General features: G+C 42.8%; 1 pseudogene; it reads left to right on the top strand.

Annotated features, from left to right (window-relative positions):
- The first annotated feature begins 415 nt into the window (after window positions 1-415).
- LOC120844132 lies at window positions 416-947 on the top strand (annotated as a pseudogene).
- Window positions 948-17,181: the final 16,234 nt, after the last annotated feature.

Raw genomic sequence — 17,181 nt, 5'->3', positions numbered from 1 at the left:
GTGCTCGGCGTCGTCTACGCCATTACAGTGGGCGATCCATACACGTGTGCTGCTGTCCAAGTCTCATCTACCTTCTGTGCTTGCAGGTGGGTACTGTGATTGGTTTTTGAATTTAATATTTTGTAGTTGTTTGGATCACCCAGCTGTTGTTTGTTTGTGTTGCTTCTAGTTAGAATGGCAGAAAAGCAACCTTAAACCGTAAAGGAAGTGGTGAAGATCCTAGCCGAGGTTTCTACTAAACTGGATGATATGAATACTAATCTAAGCCATGAAATTAGTACCATGAACACAAAATTAGAGACAGAACTGGAGGGCGTAAATCGGTCAATGAACTTTATGAATAAAAATTTCCAGGATTTCAAAAAATACCTCGCTGCCGTCATCAAAGAAATTGAAGAACTTAAAGCTGAACTGGATGCTCCTAAAGTTGAAAAAAGCGGCTTGCCGATGGGAGCTTTGTACGGTAAAAAAGGAGCTTCTTGACCTCAAACAATACAGTCGAACAAATAATCTGGAAATCAGGGAACTCCCACAGAACCCAAACGAAGACCTTGAGACTCTAGTCGCTAAGCTCGCTGGTTGCGCAGGGGTTCAGGTGTGCCCCGCTGACATTGATGTTGTGCATCCTGTACCTTCGAAAACCCAAGGAGTACAAAATTTTATTGTAAAGTTTGTGCGACGTAGTGTCAGAGATGAAGTCTTGACAAAGAAGAAAAAACGAAGGCTTACGAGCACTGATCTTGGTTTTGAGACTTCTGTGCCAGTTTATATAAACGAACATTTATGTCTCGAAAGCAAAGTCTTGCTGAGCAAAGCGATCCGCTTTAAGTAGGAAAAGGGATGGAAATTTGCCTGGGTGTCCCAGAGCAGAATTTTCATGCGAAAAAAATGAGACTAGCGACGCTATTTTGATAACCAGTAAAGAGGACCTTTCCAAGATTGCGTAGACGGATTTTTTTTTTGTTTGGGAATTTTTTTACGCCCCTTGACTTGTATGATTTTCTGGAAGAAAAGCATTCTTTATCGAATACGTGTCTTCATATGAATACTAGGTCAATAAAAAACAAGCATGATGAGTTGCATAATCTGTTTAGTCAATTTGGACCACATTTAAGTGTTATCATCTTTTCCGAGACGTGGTATACAAGCAGTGCAGATTATTTCATTTTGCCCGATTACAATAATATCAGCGTAGATAGAGCTGGAAAAAAAGGTGGTGGTGTCGCTATGTTACTGAAGAAGTATATGAGGTACAAAATATTAAAGCAGTTTTCAATACTCACCGAATGGTATGCAATTTTGTCTGCTCTTGTTAATGACACTATATTTTCCGTAGTTTATTGTCCCCCAAGTGCTGCCTTTGAGCCTTCTATTCAATGTTTTGCAAAGCTCTGTGGATTTCTAAATTATCATAACTATAGATCTTACATCGCTGGTGGCTTTAATATAGATTTGTTTGCTGATAGTAACTTGCAATTTGTGCTTACAACTCATTTTCAATTCTTTGTTTTTTTAATGTCATCAAGAAGCCTACAAGAGTAACTAGTACAAGAGCTTCTCTTCTTGACTTGTTTATTACAAACCACGAACTTTCCGTACTCTCTGCCGGCGTAATTTAATCATATATCAGTGATCACCTTCCAATTTTTATATCGGTAGAAAAACGTCACTTTAGACAACGTTACATTAGCTCGACGATTACATACAAACCTGTCACGCAGCTCCAGTTAGATGCTTTCCGCTATGAAATTAAACGTACAAATGGGTCTGTTATTTTTTTTAAGTCAATCAATCGGTAGATGATGCTTATAATTCTGTTTTGGACTTTTATATTCAAATATGTGGCAAATATTTTCAATTTAAAGTCGTAAAACCCTCCGAAAACTCTCGCTAACCTTGAGTTACACCAAAACTCCTCACTTTGATTAGCACGAAAAACAACTTATATGGTGAGTTTTTGAAATCTAGGGAAAACTCGAAACTCGCAATTTTTAAGAAATATAGAAAAAGCTAACAAGCATGTTGTGACAAGCGAAGAAAGATTATTACATTAATATGTTTATTATCAATTATATACGTCAAAGTGACGTGATGTGGCAAAGACACAAAACATTGCTGAACTACAAACCACAGGTTTTTATACGAGTTGAAATTAACATAAAATGTTAATTTCAACTGGTGTATCCACTGATGTATCCGGTCTATAATATATTTATGAGCCTAAGCAATAGTACAAGTATTGATGCATAAGATATGCAAATAAAACCAGCAAAGTATGTTCTAGATATACTAGCACCATGCCTAACTTATATATTTAATCTTGCACTTGCGAGTCTGGTGAGTTTCCTATCAAAATGCACATCGCCAAAGTTAGTGTATTCCAAAAAGGTGGTGATTTAAATAATATTAACAATTTTAGACCAAATTCTATACTTCCAGTATTTTCTAAGCCACTCGAAAAAATTGTTCATATAGAATTGTCACTCATCTTGAGAAATACCTTTTAATTACAAATTCTCAATTTGGTTTCCGTAAAAGTTATTCCACTGAGTTAGCATTATTAAAACAAAAATAAATAATATTAAGAGCACTAGATCATCACTTATTTACAGTCGGTATATATTTAGATGTCTCTAAGGCCTTCGACACAATAAATCACGATGTCCTCATAGCAAAATTAAAATACTATGGCATTCGTGGGAAAATAATTAAGTGTGCTACTATCTTCCCTACAGAATCGTACCCAGTTCGTGTCTATATTAAACTATAAATTTGATATTTAAAAAAATAACAAATGGTGTGCCCCAAGGCAGCATTTTAGGCCCTACTTTTTATTCTTTATATTAAGGATACTGTGAATGTAAATGGTGATCTTGAAGTTGAGTTTATTATATGTGCTGATGACACTAGAATCTATTTTAATTTATTTTATTTTTTTACCTCCTATCTACGTACATAGGGCGGAAGGGTGACCTTTCCCTACACAAGCACGGTATATACATTGGGTTATGTGCAGCTCCTATGCTAACCGATATTTTGTGTCCGGGGTTGATCAAAGTATTCATGAATCCCTCAGTTCACTGCCGCTCCAAAAAGTGTTTCGCTATGTTGATCCCTTTATGATTGTGCACGAGAAATTGGCAAATACTGATATGTAGTAAATCTAGTCTTGGAAACTTTAAGAGTGGTTAAGGACTAAAGTTTACGCTCGAGCAGCCCAAGGATGGGATCCTGCAATTTCTAGATATATCGTCAATGGCCCAAGCTTATCACCTATAGTGGTCGTTTTCTCCAAGGTCAAAGAAAGGCATTCTGCCTTACACTTCCTCTCATTCTAAGCTTTTCAAAAGGGACATAGCCATCTCCATTCTAGGCTCGGCACTGGAAACGTCGTGCTATCATTCTGTTAGGGACAGTCATGAATCTCAATTTGAACGCCTTGAAAAATCTGGTTTTCCTCAGGCGGTCCTAACAGAGGTTATGGAGTCCTTGTTTAAAAAGGTTAAAGTGGTTAGCAACAGCAGGCAAAATATTTGTAAAAACAAGCGCCCGGTAGTAGTTCCGTACCGACATAAATTGTCCCACAATTTAAGGCAAATAGCCAACAGTTATGATGTTTCAGTGGTTTCCCCCCCCCCCTCTAATGGCTAGCTAAGATCTGTGCAAATGTGAGCTCCGTCATTGACAATCATTCACAAACTGTTTGCCACAAGAAAAAAAAAAAAGATTGTTTCGCGCGCGGAAGGGGTAGTTTACAAGATCCCCCTAACGCGTGGGGGTTGATACAAAGGACAGGCTAAAAGATGCCTCAACGACAGGCTTAAAGAACAATTTTATTCTCTTCACGCCACGGCGGAGGGTACCTGCCACCACAACGTCTCTCCTGCTAGTGCACACGAAGTTTAGTGACAGAACTATTCTCGGGAGATTCCAAGATTGGACTACCCAAAAGATGTTCCAGGCTTATCAAATAAAACAATAAAAAAGAACAGCATTGCCTGAGTCATCCTTCTCTGTTAAGTGCCATGGAGGTGTCATTCTTAGCCAACGCTCACGGCGAGTGCATTTGGTCGGCCAGGAATGAAAAAGCGCCGTATTCGTCTTTTTTGTGCGTCCTATTATTGTGTTCTTCTTTTTTTTCTGTTTAGTGTTTTACGGGTGTGCGTTACGGTTTCTTCTTCCTTTCCTTATTAACTATCACGTCAAGTCCATTTCTATGTCATTTGTTTTCTCCTCTTTCAAAATTAATCATTCGGGAGTCAGCGCTCTTTCGTTCTACCTGTCCTTTTCACTTCCAACGTGCTCCGCGCGCTGTTTTCTCATGTTCAACCAGGGTGCCTTAAAATAAGTTGTTACGGTGTTACTTTATCTGCTCACTTAAAAGCTCTGTTTCATAAATATTGCCGTATCAACAAAGGGGAACGCATCAAAAAGCTTCGTATCCCTGACACAATTCTATTAGATCTAGGTCGCTAAACTCGTCAAACATAAAGTTGGCGCCGAAGTTCGCGGAGCGCGCTGATTGGACTCTCGCGACGCTGGCGTTACGCGGGACGAGATGTCAATCATCCAAACTCTCTCGGTGCTCAAATTCAAGCGAGATTGAGGAACACAAAGTCACAACGAGCTTCACAGAGCGCGTGCCAGCAACACCGTGGGGCCAGCCGATTGAACGGCTGCACTGATGACGTCGCGCCCGCGTGTCCCTACATCTCTACGCCGCGTTCACGGCCGCGTTTGAGTCAATGCTGTCTAGGTTGTCCCTAGGCAAACTGGGAATACTCTGAACTTTGTCGTCGCAAGATCGTCGCTCGTGGAAGTTTTCGGTGACGATAAAGTGACGTTTCACAACTCTGGGACAGAGTTATTTGAGGCCAAAATGTTCGCTTCGGAATCGAGGCGAAGATTAAAGTTTGTGATATTCTGAAGCCGCTCGATATGTATGCCGGTTTTAGAGCTCATCTTCCGCCACTGTCAACCACGTTACGGGGGCCACAGAGAGGTGGTGTGGGAAGTGACGTCGGTGGTGTTTGTGTGATGTGGTGCAATGGGGGTTGGGGGCCAGAAAAGAACCGGGGGCAGGGAAATGGAAAATAAAAACCGCATCTCCACGTGGTGAATGATGTTGATTGGGGCGAAGCTCTGGTGGTGCTTGTCTGCGTAGACGCTGGGCCGCAGGATGCCGAGTCTTTCGTTCGTTTTATCCATGTCACGCTGCGGTCAAATGCTCAAATGCGTATATAACCACGTTCCATTCCACTCATTCTCTTTCTGACATGGATGAAAACGAACGAAATGCTCGGTATGCTGCGGTTCACCGTATGCGCAGACAAGCACTACCAGAGCTTCGTTCCAATCAACATCATTTACCACGTGATGATGCGGTTTTTTTTTTCCCTACACGAGCACGGGAGCACGTGCTCACGTGGTCGTGAGCACATGAGCGCGTGAACTTACGAGCACGAGCGCGAGCACCCGACGCCGGACATCGGACGGACAGCCAGACATGGCTAGCCCAGAGGTATTCAAACGAGGGAGAAATCCCGGGGATATCTTCCCGGCACGCGCGCATCACGAGATGAAAACGCGAGGCTTTTGCACATCGCAAAACCTGACGTTTTCGTCGTGGGACGCGCGTGGCGTTTTCGTCGTCGGATGCGCCTCGTGTGAATACCCCTTAAGGAGCTTCGCCCCTAAAAGGGTACGTCCAACACACACGCACACACACAATAAATTTGGGATCAGGACGTGCCGTAGGAAGTGTTCGGGAGAGAGATATACAGGGGGGGGGGGGGGGGTTGTATTAAAGGGGTACATCCCTTCCCCCGAATTTTTTCTTGTACCTTTCTCAAATATCGCTGAGGCGATCGCCTACTATCCCCCCCCCCCCTTTTTTTTATCTCTTTATTCCCCTTGCCCCCTCTTTCCACGCAGCTTGGGGGAGGGGGTAAATCGCTCGCTTCTTGCCTCCTTGTTTCCACGCACGTGCTTAGAGGTGTTCCAACTGAGAGACGACGAGGAACAGAGTAGCGTGCAATTTTCGAAATAATGGTTTTAGAGGTTCTGAAATTAATACAGTTCGCGTTCCATGTGGTCACGAGCGGCCATGCCCGGTCAAAGGGAGAAGCTCGTGCCAGGGCTCGTAGTGCGCAGGCGCGTGCAGTGGCGTCCTTTTACAATTCCCTTCTCAACGCCAGGCTCAGGATTATCAGCTGTGAACGACAAATTGGATGGTGCGTGTTGGTATTGACGGTGACCAGTTTGATTGTTTCTTATAAAAGCTTGGAGTCATCGTGTTCTTAAAACATCCCCGTTGATATTGACAACCTTACAGTACTCTTATTTACATGTAGCAGAGCACGTTGGATAAGCTAGACTTCACACAGAAACAATAAAAGACTGAAATGAAATGAAAAGGGAACACACAGTCCTTGAAAAAATATCAAATACCCGTAAAAATATGTTGAGTGTATGTCCGTCCATTTCAGTTTTTTATTCTTTCTGCGTGAACCATTGCTCTTTGTTTCTGTTGCTGAAAGCAAAATTAATCCCAGTTTGACTATTTTTGGAGAGCCAAACACACCCACGCTCTTCTAGCTTTTTGCTTCCGCTTTATCGGCGGAAATTCTGCTTCATCGGAGGAAATAAGAACGTTATCGGACTGTCAATTTTGACGGTTTTGGTTTCAGAATGCAATTACCCCAAGCCTTCGCCGTGCCTTTTAGAGCCCATCAAACATGTCGGACGCAGCTGGTGATCTTTGTTGTGACGTCACACGTATGAACCACGGTCGTCTCTACGCACTCTCTTGTGCCGTTATTGTTCGGCGCCTAGGGGGTGCTAGGGATTTTTCGCCCTTTCAATTAAAAAAAACGGCACGAATATATACAGATATGCGGGTTCGCGAGAAAAGACAGCTTTGCGGTATTCTTTCGGTTACTCCCCCCGCTACGTCATTACGCAAAAAATATCTGTGCCCACGAGTTTTGCAACCCTAGTCTGCCTAGATATCCCATCCTTTGCAACTGCTTGATGTGTGTAACAGTTTTATAGGACACGTTTTCAACACCTGCTGCGACGAGATGACGAAACTGCTGTCCGTCTGCAAGCGTCTCCGCCTTTACGACCGCTTCCCTCCTCGTAGTGCACCTTTCCTTCCTCGCCCAGCAACACCGCAACGCATGCGCACTTGCAATGCATCTGCGATGGAAATGTCTGCTATGGAATGGCCATGGGTTGTAATGACACGAAGACGGCGAGTGCCGTGACGATGCTCTTCTGGCACTGCTTCATTGGCCCAGATCAGATCGGATCGTCCGCTGCGGTCGGAATTAGAGGGAAGCGAATTATTAGCGCCGGGATGTTTCGGTGGCGTTCTCTTATGGTGTCTGTTCAGGACGTCACGACGGGGATTTGCCTAGCCGTCATTGGCGGGATGTGCCTGTGCCTGGTGTATTGATCGAGCGTCCGGATCGTTTGGGAGCCAGCTGAAAACATTATACTCTTGCTTTATTCATGCGCCAAGAAGGCGCCTGCTGCGCTAGCACCGCTACATAATTTCTGCTTTAAAAAACACACAGGAAAAATACAAAAGACACAATAACACACTACGGCAAATAAAAAAAAAAAGATATAACCAAACAAAAAAAGAAGAAACAGTGTGACACAAGAAGAGAAGTTATGAGAGATGTCCAACTGCTTCATCGAAAGTTAGCCGTTGAGACACGCGTCTAATTCTTGCTGTCCTTATTAGTGTGGACGTCGCAGCCGACCGAGGATTCTTGGAGTTCGAGGATGGAGTTGAGGAAGGCTGTTTCGGGTCCGAGTCTTTCTGAATCCTTGCGATATCTCGTGAATATGTGAGTTGCAGCGGTGGGATAGTGTCGTCCTTTGGAAGTTGCCGTGGTGAACTATACTTTCAGGTATGTGGATGATAATCTGGTCATATTCATTTCTCAGCAGGACGAAACAAGTCCAGACATGATTTCCCATCTATTGGACCTTTTAGAGAGTGTTCTGGAGGTTCAACAGAAGAGCATACCCTCCTCCAGACAAGAGCAAAACTAAAGAAGAATCGTGTATAATTTAAGACAACCCCGAGACTGTGGAAAACAAGAAGGACAAACACGACGAAACCTCAAACACGACGAAATCTCAAAAATCTTAAAAAGGAGAAACATCCTTAGAAGACTACAGACAGATACACTCACCACATTGGCTATACTATACCCGTGCCTAGCATTACTTTGTATGTGTTTTTACTTCATTCGACCTGCAGGAGTTGCTCGGAGCTCAATTTCAATCGTGTTCCCAGCAGTTGTGAGCGGCAATAATGGCCACACACCTACATGTTTTTAGTGTATATGTTGTTTGTATATACGATGATCGGGAAATCACCACGGGACGATATTCACCGGGGCCAGTTTTTGATGAAGCCTAAAAGGGAAGTATATTTCGCTCCTCGTCTTAATATTCGATCAGTCTTCGCTTGCTGATGGATCGAGTAGATTAACTGGTATTCAGATGAACGGAGTGGTTTGCGCGAGCGCATGGAGGGGATTCGTGCTTTCAATTTTAAAGACTTGTGTAAAAACATTAGCCCCGACCGTGGCCCCAAACATATTGCATCACGGAAAACCCAGGTAAGCTGATCTTTTTTTTTTTAGAAAGTAAGGTTGGCTAAACAAAACATCTATGCCAGTTTTGCCGTGGCCTATGTGAAATGCTCCTGCAAGGAGACTCAACTTGGCGCCACTGTCTTGTCACATGCCTCCAATTTTGTATGTGGACACTGCAGCAAATGTTATGGGGGTTGAATGTATCCAATTAAAAAGAGAATCGGACATGCCTTCTGATATGTGTTTGAGTCAGACCTTCTGTCCATGTATTCTTGATAGTTGGGCAGCTGGCATATTGTTCCGCTCTGCAACACATGAAAAGAAACTATGCAATTCAGAACCGGGCACGTTGGCCGGCATACCGATCAACAAATGTCTATCAGTTATTGTCTCGAGTCGATCCCCTTTGGTCAAATTCCTCTTCTGCAAGGAACGGATTTTCTTCACTCAGGCATATCCGGCGTTCTTTAAACGCTTTAGTCTCGCATCGACTTAGCACTAATTTAATGCAGGCAGAAAACGATACGTTGGATGCAGTGCTCTCCCACTTTAACGCCGCCACTGGGTTCCCAAATATTGAGCTCGTGTTGGCTACTTACTCTTAAAAGTTTTCACCAAAACGTTCGATATGCCTTCTTAAGATAGGATAGAAATCGGCAACACAATCATTCTTTAGTAATTTAATCGGCCACCGCAGGGACTATCAGACACTGCAAAATCCGTGGCGACGTTAAGTTTGAGACGCACCGTACCATTCTGTAGAAAGCACGTCATCCTTGTATCCTGCCACATCCAGTTATCGCCGTCATTATGAACCGCTAGTTTTTTGCTACATCCCTTCTAAATCTGTTCTCAAGACGCTCATATAAACTTCAACCGCATTGTTGTTGTTGTTGTTTTTTATTCCTTTCTAGTGTCCACAAGGTTCAAGAAAACGGGTCATCATAACCACCTTTTCCTGCTGGATTCAGGGTTTTGAACGTAGTGCGAGCTTCGGAAGAGTTAGGTTCACGTTCTCATCAAGTGACCCTCGCAGCTCTCTTTCGGGAAAAACAAAAAGGCGCCGACTTGATTCTGACCACGTAAGTCATACCTAAAAATATTTAAGGCGCTGTTTCCGATCATCACGACATAGTCAAGCTGAGGGAAAAAAACAAAAACAAAAAAACTCCTAGAACAGGACGCAAATCAACCGAGCGCCTAAAAAAACAGAAAGCCAACATGTACATTTTTTAATATATATATATGATTTCAAGACCTGGCGCGGTTCACTTATCAGATCCCAAACCCCCAGGGTTCACGAAGACTGCATCGCTTTTAGCATCGTGAAACTTTAGCTTTTCCCACGGTCCCCTGCTTGCCTTTGAGTCTGAGGGTATCTCAAGAATTAGGGATACAAATACAATACTAAGAATTGTAACTTGCCAATGATTGTGTTATTTTATTTCTGTGAGTCCCTTTTTGGACAGTTTTGTTTTACGGTGTTAAGTCACCGTCTTTTAATCGGGAGTGTTTTTGCTAATCAGAACACCAAAACCAGTTAAGCCACAACACAAAAACATTATTTTATACCAGATAGAGTACTTCATAAAACAATTAGGACACAATATTATAAACTTTCTACATTTATAAAATTGCATAAACTTTACGCGTGAGCTTCTTGTGACTTTATAACTTTGGGCAGCATACCTATTGAATATTTTCTCCAATAAGAAATCGAAACAGCGAGGCGTTTCGGCTCGTCAAGCTGAACTCGAATACAGGGCAACTTTAAAAATGAAGTCAGGAACAGACTTGTGCCTCTAGTTTCAACTAAAAGTACAGTTTTGAGTTTTGGCGCAGGAATGACATACACAAAAGAACCGTTAGGGCAACTAACTGTAATGAACAGTCATTAATTTGGAGTCAGGCACACGTTTTATCAATTAATAAAAATATGATATGGACGTAAACTCGGGATTCTCGGAATAAAACAACCTTTTGACTTTTAATCGGAACCTTCATAAATTATCTTCTAAAAAAAAAATAACACAAAAAGGTTTGTTAAGGTGTCTTTGAATAATTTATACTGAGGAGCGTCTTGCCGAACGCCTGCCCTATACTATCGCTTTATGTCCAAGATATAGTTAAATGATCCAGGAATAAGTCGTACTTTATTCCTGTATTTAGATTTCTGCTTAATTAATGACACCCATGATGTTTCCCCTTTTCGATATGAAGGACTGTTTTTAATTATTTATTAAGTCCTAGATAGAATTGGCGCTTAAAGTACGTCTTGACAAAGATATTGTGTTTACATTTATTTTACGTGTGACGCTTTTTTTATATGTTTTGTTCGTTTTTGTTTGTTTGTTTGTTTGTTTTTGTAGTTCGAGCTTCTACTCCGCTTCCCGAAACGCATTGACCTGGAACGAAACTTATACATCGGTGAAATAATAATGCGATGTTATATTTTTGCTGCATTTACTTTAACTTCGGAAGGGAGCAATTTCATGCCCGAAGGAAGTTGTACGTTTGGGTCATCAATTATTATATATATATTTGGCCTTGAAAAGTTTTCTGCCTATTTTTTATACTTTATTTTAGATAGGCTTCAATCATCTGTCCTATCACCCAATTCAAGCGTTCGCCACAGTTCGGTCAACAACTCGAATGAATCATTCCATGGAGAGGCAGGAAGAATTATGTTGACATCTAATATTTGAAAGGGGACGAGCCGCAACTATTCGTATAACGTGAACGTTACCTGTCGGCTGATGAATTATATATCCGTGTCCTACTTTTCATTGTAGGTCCCTGTACAGCTTGATGTTTATCCCGAAACCAAAATATTGATGCCCATGAACACTGAATCTGGCAGACAAAAAGAAACATGAAAAAAAAAAAAAAACACTTCCTGATTTAGAAGAAAACTAATACACGAAAGCACGTAGTCCTAGTAATATTTGCGTCCTATAATTAATTAAGTGCTTCGCCAGCTGTAATATTTGATTGCCAATAAATAATGTTTAGGTGATGTACTGGAAATTTCGAAATGTCATGTTTTTTGGCTTTCTTTTTCAAATTATATCGGATTTAACGTTTGCTTTCTACGTAAATTGCGTGATTCAACTCAAGGAGCTAGGTGCAATTACGAAATGTGAAATAAATTGCTTTTTATATTTCAATAAAAAAAAACACTTACTCCTTTTTATCAGAGTTGAATACGACTAGAAAGGCCATAAATGTGGAAGTTGATGAAATTATTTAATTAAATCTATAATTTAATTAACCCCCGGGTTTGAGTTATAGGTTATTTTAATTTGGGCTCCTTTGTGCAATTAATGCCGCTCCGTAATCTGTAGTTATATTTAACTGTAACTGTAATATCTTTTTAGGCGTATGGATTAAATTTTGAGATTCACAATATAGTCATATTTGATGCAAAACAATTTAAATATAAATTAAATAATCTTACCTTTGTTCAGTATAATGCCCTGCATTTTGTTTCCTGCTTGATAACTTATCGGTATGAGATAAACAATTAATATGCCTGACTATAGTTAATCCTGAGTAATTCCCACGAAAATTAGCACTTGACGTTTCCGCAGGAATGACCCTCTATGAAATGAGTTTGACATAGAAGATGAGGACGATTTGTCACATGCTCACTCGACTCCGGACGATTTATCGCAGGACAATTCGTCGCATGGGAACATTCGTCACAGGATGACTTGTCACACAGTCAACTGGTCTCATCGTGCGCGGGGGACAATAGTAAGATGTAAATTTCAACAATTGCCCACATTCTGTGATGAGGAGTTTTGCAACATCGCAATCTGACATAAACTAATGGTTTGAAAAATAAATTTTACAATACTCAAAATAAAAACGTTTTTGGCACTCGCCCACTTCTCCTTTTGTCATATGACGAGTCTTCAGCAGGTTGATCTCAGTTGGGTCCCCCGAGTGCGTACGCTGGCTTCAACGAGCAATGATCTGACTGGCCGCCAAATCAGTTGTTATTTTTGCCTTGCATATACCTCTTCTGCGACAAATCTAATAAGAACTATCATTATTCTTTCTGCTGCATGTGTACGAGTCCCCCTCGTAAAGCAGCAAAGCTCCACCTCTCTCAATTGCGATCACCTCCAACCTTTCGACTCCAGTTCAGTTCAAAAACACCGTTTGGGACGGAACCACGAGCTAAAACGTTTGTTACACATTTTTCGCATTTAAGAAGCGAAATACATGCTAAGGTGACAGGTGACCCACTTTGTCCGTGGGAACCAAATGGAACTATACATTTGCTTGGGGACGAACTATTGCTTGACAGGTGACCCGCATGACGTGACGTGTCATCCTATAACGAATGTTCCTGTGCGACGAATCGTCTTGTGGCGAATCGTTCTTTGACGACTGCTCATGTGACGAATGGACCGTACCTCTTGATGTAGGCCGGTTATATATCTTTTATAAAACAAACTTCACCGACTTGACGTAAAACGAATATCAATTTAATCAGAAATTTTGTCTCCCGTACGGCAGACATCATCAGTGAAGCCCAGAGGCGGCAATGAGAGAAATTGCAAACAGAAATGAGAATCAAGGATGTCCGCATACGCTTCGGGAAGGGGGCCGCGATAGGAGTTACAACCCGATGAATCACTCAAGATGCACCATGATGTCAAGCACCTTCGTGGTCCCCACCTTTGTTCGAGCGCCAAGGTCGACCGGTTTACGAAATCAAAACTGTGTCCTACTGTCCTACAATGTTCGACCAGCTCCGTCTTTGTCAAAGTGGCATGTGTGGCTTTCGACACATCAAGCTTGTGTTTTTTTTTTTTCTTATACTACTGCAACTTTTTCGGCCTGTCTCCCCAATATACAAATTCGTCATAAAATAGACAGTTAAATTTATACACAACACCAAACTGGAATTCTTGGGGGTTTTGTCTTTTGGTTTGGAAACGAGGTCAAGCAGTTTACGATGAGGTTTGCGTGAGACGAAAGTGGAAGACGACGGGGCGGAGGGCACGTGACAGGGGTCGGCCGGAGAGACAAGAGCTGGCGCGTTACAATGTGTGCTGCGCGAGGCTAAGACCAGGCAGGAACGATGGAGCCGGTTTGGCCGGTCTGGCCCATGGCGATCGCCTTAGCGGGCCACCAACGAGGTTCGGACCAAGACCGGCGGGAATGGCGAGCCTTGGCCATTCCGGCCTGGACAATGACGACCCCAGGGGGCTTTGAAGCGAGACTGGCGCTGTGATAGACCGGGACAGCTAGCCAACGCAGCGTTGGCGTGGGAAGGACGATCCGCACACTCTAAAAAAAAGGGAGGAGAAAGGGAAGAAAAAAACGATGTTGCTCCCTGTCGCCAACGGAAGGGAGGAAATCGCCCTTGTTCCTCCCTTTCACCGATCCACATGCAGCGCGACCTAGTGGCGCTTGAAAAAGGGACGAAAATTCCTCCTCTATATTCGTGGCGGCAGCGGCGGTCGAGCCGCCGCTGCCACCGCAAACATGTTTAATGGCGGTGACGGCAAGTTGAGCGCTTGGTAGCTTGGTTGCCGTCACCTCCGCGAGAAACGTATACTCTTGAAATAAAGAGTACGTACCATACAGCGAAAGGTAATCCGTGAGGCGTTCATTTCAGTTCTGTATAAAACAGAACAGCATATCCAGTCGATAAGAACGAGCACTGCGTTGCGGCGAGCGACTCCGTCCGACACACGCTGGAGTCCGTCGACATCGGAAAAACGACCGGCTTGCGGGAACACGCGTTTTTCAAAAACCGTATCCCCGCACAAGAAACGACACTGCAATGACGATTCGGGGAAGGGACGAGGCAACGGATCGGGAAAGCAAGGTCGACTATGCATTCGGGAAGAGTCCACTTGGAAGAAAGGGTAGTACAGACATTCCATTCTCGTTGCGGGGCAAAGTGGGGGCGGGGGGCAGATCCGCTGGCTTGAAGAAACGCATGATTCGACAGAGCCAACGGTTCACCGCTGCTTCTATTTAGTTTGCGCTGCGCCCCATCTCCTGCTACATGTCAAAACTTGCACTAAAAAAAAAAAAGAAAAACTCCGTTTTTTACGTTTTTTTTTTTATTCGGCTGACTTAGTCTATTATCACGGGATCCCTTTTGTGTCGCGAAACGAGCGCAGCTAACCCGGCGTCAACAACCTGGATCTGAAACTCGTCGCAAACGTACTGGACGTACTTATAAAGGAAGCAAACATGAACCTAAGCACTCCATAAGAAATTTAAATACTATTTAGATAGAGACATAAATAGAAGATTACTAACAATTGCTTTACGAACCTCTATTTTAGCTTTAGCGTCAGAAAGAGTTCCGTTGCGTTAGCTCTCAGAACGCTATATTCTGCACCGGGCTGCAAACGTTCTACTAGAACACGAAAACGCGGCTCCGCTACGGTATATATAGCGGAAGCCATAACGGATTGCGTATGGAGTTGCGGGAGTGACTAAACGATCTATTAAAACTCTTAACACGGGCTTTTTAACTTTCGGACTCGGGCAATGGGATGTTTTCAAGCGGTTGCATTCTATCATCAAAGCTAGTCTTATTTTAGTTGTCTGCTGAGGATACCAAAGTCATGGTTGTGGGCCTTTATCACGCCCGGCACTTACTTTTTATAGGAAAAACGCTCCAGATTAGTAAATTAAAACAATTCTAAATTTCTGTAACACCGGTGACAAAGCATGAACCAAGATATCTTTTCTGCTGTTTCAAGAAGTCTTGTTAAAATCAGTAATCTTGTTAGTTTGAAAATCCGTTGAACTTGTGCAACAATTAAAATGATTAATTACCCCACCAAAACTGAAAATAATTACACTGGCACTGAACACCGCAATCAAGCAATAGCTTGATTGCAATGTTTAACACAGTGTACTGCATTTCAGCACTGCATTGTCAAGATAATTCATTGAACTTATTCAGAAGAAAATTATTAAATTTTAGTTAATTAGCCTGATGATCTACGTTTGCTTTGCTCGGGGTGTTGAATTAAGAGATGGGGGCTATTCCACACACAATTCAAATAATGTATTAAGTAAGAGTAATAATTACTCCACCTTTCCGTGTTTATGTGCCAAATGATAGCAGTCACCGAAAAAGTCGGATTCAAAAATAGAACTGCCATATATAGAGCTAGTAGGAACTTGGCGTACGTAGAGAGACGAGGGGGTATGTACATCTCTGCCATGTAGCGGTCGAAAGTCGGCAAAACCTAAAAAAGGAAAAAAAAAACGCCTCTCCGACTTCTTTTTTTTTTCTTTTTTTTTTTGTCGTTTTTGAGCGCCATCTGTTGAAAGCTATATCACCTACACGAGGGGAGGAAGTTTCCTCTCTTGAGAGAAAAAAAGGTGGCAATTTTCCTCCTTTCTTAAGGGAGCAAATTTCCTCCCCGTTTTGTAGGAGGACATTTACTCCCCGTTTTGTAGGAGGAGATTTCCTCCCTTTATAAGGTAATATAAGGGACACGCGAGTTCCTCCTTTAAGGGAGGAAGTACTACTCCCTTTTTTTTTAGAGTGCACGCCTGGACACGGACTCCGACTGTGAGCTCCGAACGACGACTAACAGCCAGGATCGGCGTGCCCAAACTACCGGCTCTTGAGGACGGGCAAGCGGGAAGTACAGTAAAGCAGTAACCCACTTCATACCACTCGTATCTATTCGCTGCCTTCTCGCTGCGTTGTGTCACTCCCAGGAAGGGGGGCAAAGAACACACGGGTTGGGCAGCGATTAATATAGCGGACCCCCAAGGTTTGAAGTCTGTTCGGATGTTTAAAGGGGCGAGGGACCTGCGAATAGACTGAGAAACGATTTTAATATATTGTCACGAATGATGAGGCGAGAGAACAAAGAATAATGAAAGAAACTGAAAAGTTTACTGGGGCGAACTTGTGTCCAAAAGTAAAAAGAAAACAGAAGGTAACAGCAGAGCGTCGCGGACGTCGAAGTCGGCGTAACAGCAGAGTCGAACGCTGCGGCGTGGCTGACTTCGGCTTGGCACGCGGAGCGCCTTTTGTAGCCGCGTGGGTTTCTGGAACATACGATCTAGAACGTTTAGCGCGTAGAACATTCGGAACTCGATCAGACGAGAATGCTCTCGAACTCACGAGAACAGCAAGTCGAAAGAATAAATAAAAGAACATTCGCTGGAATTGAACCCAGACCTTTCGCGCGACAATAAAGCCCGTTAATTTTTCGGCCACGCACGGAATCGCTCGGCAACGCGTGTGGCAATATGCAATCATTACTTGCCCCGCTCTATTACGATTTGTACCTTGATGTCTCCCTTGAGCCATCTGCTTACGCGTGTTTTCGATAAAACTTCTAGGATAATCGCGCTTCACCACGAAGTCAACAATAACTGTATATTTAGTTGTTCGTAGTTCCGAATTATAGGAAATGTGTTTGGACCAATGTAGCAGGGGTTTTAGGACTGCCTTTTTGTGCTCAATCGGGTGATGTGAGATGAAGTTTAAGAAGTTGCCTGTGCCATAATCGTTACGGTACACAGTTGTTTCTATGTTTCCACTGCTGTTATGGCA

The sequence above is a fragment of the Ixodes scapularis genome, unplaced genomic scaffold (assembly GCF_016920785.2).
Source record: "Ixodes scapularis isolate PalLabHiFi unplaced genomic scaffold, ASM1692078v2 PGA_scaffold11__112_contigs__length_91849675, whole genome shotgun sequence".
In the NCBI taxonomy this organism is placed as follows: domain Eukaryota; kingdom Metazoa; phylum Arthropoda; class Arachnida; order Ixodida; family Ixodidae; genus Ixodes; species Ixodes scapularis.
Note: the sequence above shows the minus strand (reverse complement) of the source record. Positions and strands in the feature narration are given on the sequence as shown.